Here is a 4907-nt window from a genome sequence, read left to right as displayed (position 1 = left end):
CCCTTTAACAAATCCATTACATTATAAAAAAAAAAAAGCAACACTACTTTTTTTTTTATTACACGTGATGACGTCATAGGCGGACATGTTGTGGTGTTACTAAAGAATACAGACAATGAAAATGCTTTGTCTCTGAGGGCGTGTTCGTAAATGAAAGGTTGTTTCTTCGCCACAACCCCCTTTTTTAATGGTAAAACGTGAGGTTATTATAAACAGAATTTCATACACACTGAAAGTCTGACATAATTAAATGTACTTAAAACCTCCAACGGGTTGATTATCGTTTTGTATTTTATGAACATGTATTACTTAAATTTTTCTTTTCTTTTGAGATTAAGCCAAATGAACTGCTAAGTTGAATACTTAGTTTATAGTCGCATCGTACTTAGTTCTACTTCAGCGAAGACGAAAATTACATATCAATGCGCATAAACAGAACATGGCGTCCATTTTTCATAAACATGCTAATCCACCTGAATAGCCCCCCCCCCCCCAGTGGCACAGCGGTATGTCTGCGAACTTACAACGCTAGAAAGCGGGTTTCGATACCCGTGGTGGGCAGAGCACAGATAGCCCATTGTGTAGATTTGTGCTTAATTCCAAACAAACAACAACAACAAAAAAACAACAACACCTGAATAATATAGTACCCTTCAAATTCGTCCTTCACTCCATTACGATGATGTTATCACGTAACGAAGTCCAAGTGTTCTGTGGCGCCGGAAGTTGTGTGTGTGTTAAATTCTGTGACCTACTAAACTAATTTTTTTTAAGGATTTCTGTGCCACTGAAGTTTCGATCGCAATTTCTTGGAGTTTTCAGTAACTAAGGTTTATGATGTAGGAGATCGTTTTAAGTGCTATTTTAATTATTATTGTCATTATCTGGTTTTGGCTTTATGATACTGCGCAGACTCAAATCGGATTTATGTCTTGAGTTCAAATGTTTGTTTATTGTTTATTTGTTTATTCGGTGCTCCAGGAATCACTTTTTACAATACTAAGAGCCCCCCTCCCCCCCAGTGGCAGAGCGGTATGTCTGCGGACTTACAACGCTAGAATCCGGATTTCGATACCCGTGGTGGGCAGAGCACAGATAGCCCATCGTGTAGGTTTGTGGTTAATTACAAACAAACAAACAACAACACTAAGAAAATGAACGTGTTCATATTTTTATGACACACAACTAACTAAATGCCATTACGATTTTTTTTTCCGGGAATTTAGTAAATATAGAGACCTCTTTCGGGAAGTTTACATCACCCTGAGGAAAATAACTCAACTCTGATTTATAAATATATGTTACCAGGGGTGTTTATAACTCGATGTTGACTGACATCTAATTGCTTTCGCCAACTACGATCATTGTTAAGAAACATTATCATCATCAGTTACGTTTTCTGGACAAAAAAATGTGTATAATTGGGTCAAAGCAACAGACCAAGTTGAATTGTAGTAAATGTTACAATTTGATAAGTTAAAACGTAAGTTATTTAAACTATATTCTAACTTAGAAGACTTTAAAGTACGGTTCAAACCATGCAAAACTCCAAAGTGTCCGAATTCCTTTCTTTTATACTGTTAATAAGGGTAATAATGATACCTAGCGCCATCTATCGAACTTAGAAATAAATACAAACAGTGTAAAGAATAGTTATTAAATATTCTGTTTTGTTTTTTTTGTTTTTTTTTGCCATTTTGGATTTGTAATTAAGATTGATATGTGTAAAACTGATTTTAAAATATTTTGCTGTATGTTTGAAGATAATCACGAATGCACGTTTATTTGCTTAGGTTATGGCACAAGGTATTTAAATCATTACGAGCAATTTATCTTTGCTAGATAATTCTTCATATTTAATGATAGAACTTTTTACGATAGCGCATTGAAACAAGTGAAACTTTATCCAGTAGGCGGTTAGCTAGAGGATTTTTAATGGTAACATTATGGGCTCGATCTACGTGGTGGGCACAGTACAAATAGATCATTGAGCAGTATTGATCTTTAACAAAATAAACAAACATATTTCAAATATTTACGTCTTTATATTTATCGAAAACGTGTAAATTATTAGTTGCTAGAGCCTATGAAACTCAAAGCCTCTATTTTTTTTGTATTATACTCGAAGCATGGCAGATCGTAGAGTTGTTTATCTGCTTATAACTCTCCAACATCTTGGAATTATAGACTACTTTTGTTTTCTATAGGTAAAATATTGATAAAATAAACCAACCAATCACTTCCTAAAGATGCTAACCACAAATAGTAAAATGTATTTTACAGTAGAGTTTGTTTGTTTAAAGTTAAACACAAAGCCACACAATGGGCTATCGAGGAACATCATAATTTTAAAGCTGTTTGCAATAGATTATTGGTCCTTATGAATTTCGAGTGATCTGCAATGGGATTGTTAAGGAAAAGGAGCTTTAAATGCGTGAAAAATACTCCAGAGTTGCTGCTTTCCATGAGTGATGACGTCAGTACAGAATGGATATAAAAAGTTGGGTTTTTGTAATAGTCTGTAGAGCGAGCGAATCGTGAAACATACGGCTGAAACATTTCGTTCAAGTGCGGTAAGGCATAATTTGTTTCTATAAATGCCGCTAGGAGATGCTGCGCATGGTTGTGGTTATGAAATTAGCGGATTAAGATGTTGATTTGTATCTGCTATGATTGAAATCACACACTGGAGGAACATTCATTGTTTTACATTGTATTTTAACCTGTCGAGGCCAGTCATAGTGAAGCAGCTAGCATTTCCGGATTGTGAATTCGGGGATTCCTGTTTCGCGTCCTGTTGCCGCAAGTTTACGTCCGCACTTTTGGGGCCATGGGTTTCTTTATAAGAGCAACAGTCAAATCCCACTGTTCAATCAGACAAGAATAGTGCAAGAGTTGGCGGTGCGTGCCATTAACACACTGCCATCTCTCTAGTCTATCACCTTCAGAACTAGGGACAGTTATCCCCCAATAGCTACTGTGTGGCCTTGGGCGAAATTTTAAAATTAACTTTGTCTAACAATACTGGAAACATTCCTGGGGCTTATCAAGGTGGGGGTGGGTTCCTTTTGTTGACAACTAATTGGTCGTTGACCCAATGTAATAATTAAATGTCATCGTCAGGGATAATCAGGGTTGGGATACGACAGCCCCAGTAATGGTTGGGACGCTCTTTATATCACGAAACTGCTATAATAACTACTACAGTTGTGTCGTTCTACATATAAAAAATATTCAAAAAGTGTTGACGTTTGAAAGCAAATTTTATATTCAAATGTTTGCTGTAACACTGATGATGAACAACAACAAAAAAGAATGATGATTGGGTCATCAACAGTATCAAAGTCAGCAAAACATTTGACCAGCGACAACAACTGAAAAACGACTTAGCTATAGCGGGTGAAAGTTTAGATTTCATACTGACCCAGTGACTGGATCGTAGAAAAATCCGTTCAATATATAAATATAATGTCTTTACTACAGGCTTAGCGGCAAATTCGATGACTTATACTGCTCAATTCGGGGTTCGATTCCCTTTAACTGCAAAGGCTATCGACATAGCTAAAGAATGCTTATAAAATACAGTGCCGTAACTATGATTTTTGCCCCCCTCCTCAAAAATTTATAAAGGCCCTCAAAAAATATAAGTACAGAATTTAATATATTGTCTAGCTTTCGTTGGGCTGCCCTCCCCCCGCATTGCGGTCTCTATTGCACGGTAATTAAGCCACTGTAAATATCATAGACGATATAAAAAGAAAATTCAAACTTTGTGTATGTATCAGTAATGTCTCGTAATTAGATTTTTCAAGTTAATTAGCAGGCCTGGGACTTACCATCTGACAATCCTGTCATTTCCGCGTTTAAATTTCTATGTTTTTAAAAGTTAAAATAAGTGTTATAAGTAGAGCTTTTAAATTTGGAGCTATGTAATTTGATAAAATGCGCTAATGTTTGTGATATTTCGGGTTGGGTCTTAGGGCCATGGGTGCGTTATAAGAATGATAGTAAGTTCCTCTATTCATTTAGAGTAGCCTTCGAGTTGACAGTTCGCTCTCTGCCTTCCCTCTAGTTTATAAACTTCTAAATTGGAGACGGTTAGCACCACAGATAGCTCTCGACTGGTTTTGTGTGAATACTAACAAACAAAAAAAATGTTCTTCTGGATTATGTATGTGTGTTTGTATTCTGTATAACTCTTCCTAAAGATAATTCGTTGTCGCGGGTTTTAAATAATATAAACGGAGATTGTTGTTGTTTGTTATTAAGCACAAAGCTTCACAAAGGACTATCTATACTTTGCCCACCACAGGTATCGAAACCCGGTTTCTAGCAGTATAAGTCCGCAGACATACTACTGTGCCACTGGGGGGCTATTTCCGAAGAACAGAAATATTTATGTTTATATAAAAATATTTTGGCCAATGTTAATGATTTTAGCTATTTCCACGTTTTCTAATCTTGAAAACTTGTTCCCATAGAATTAGACAGTCTAAATCCTATCAGGCTACATAGGTACAAATAGAATTAGACAGTCTAAATCCTATCAGGCTACATAGGTACAAATAGAATTAGAAAGTCTAAATCCTATCAGGCTACATAGGTACAATTTCTTAGAGACGAGATACGTAAAAAGTTATATTTCCAAATTAAATTTTTCTTACAATATATTTCGCCGATAACTTCGTTTCATTATTTTAAGCGTATTTACGCAATGGTTAGTCTGCACTGTGCTCCCTCACCACGGGGATCGAACACAGAAGTCTTAGAGTTATAAGCCCTCACGTTTACCATTTGAGCCAACGGAAAAAAAGAGCTTATGCACTTGCACGTGGCTTATCATTCGGAATCCTATTTAATAAAAAAAAAAACGTTTGTTTGTTATGGATTTCGCGCAAAACTACACG

This window comes from Limulus polyphemus, unplaced genomic scaffold (genome assembly GCF_000517525.1).
Source record: "Limulus polyphemus unplaced genomic scaffold, Limulus_polyphemus-2.1.2 Scaffold2343, whole genome shotgun sequence".
In the NCBI taxonomy this organism is placed as follows: Eukaryota; Metazoa; Arthropoda; class Merostomata; order Xiphosura; family Limulidae; genus Limulus; species Limulus polyphemus.
This window is presented reverse-complemented; position numbering follows the sequence as displayed.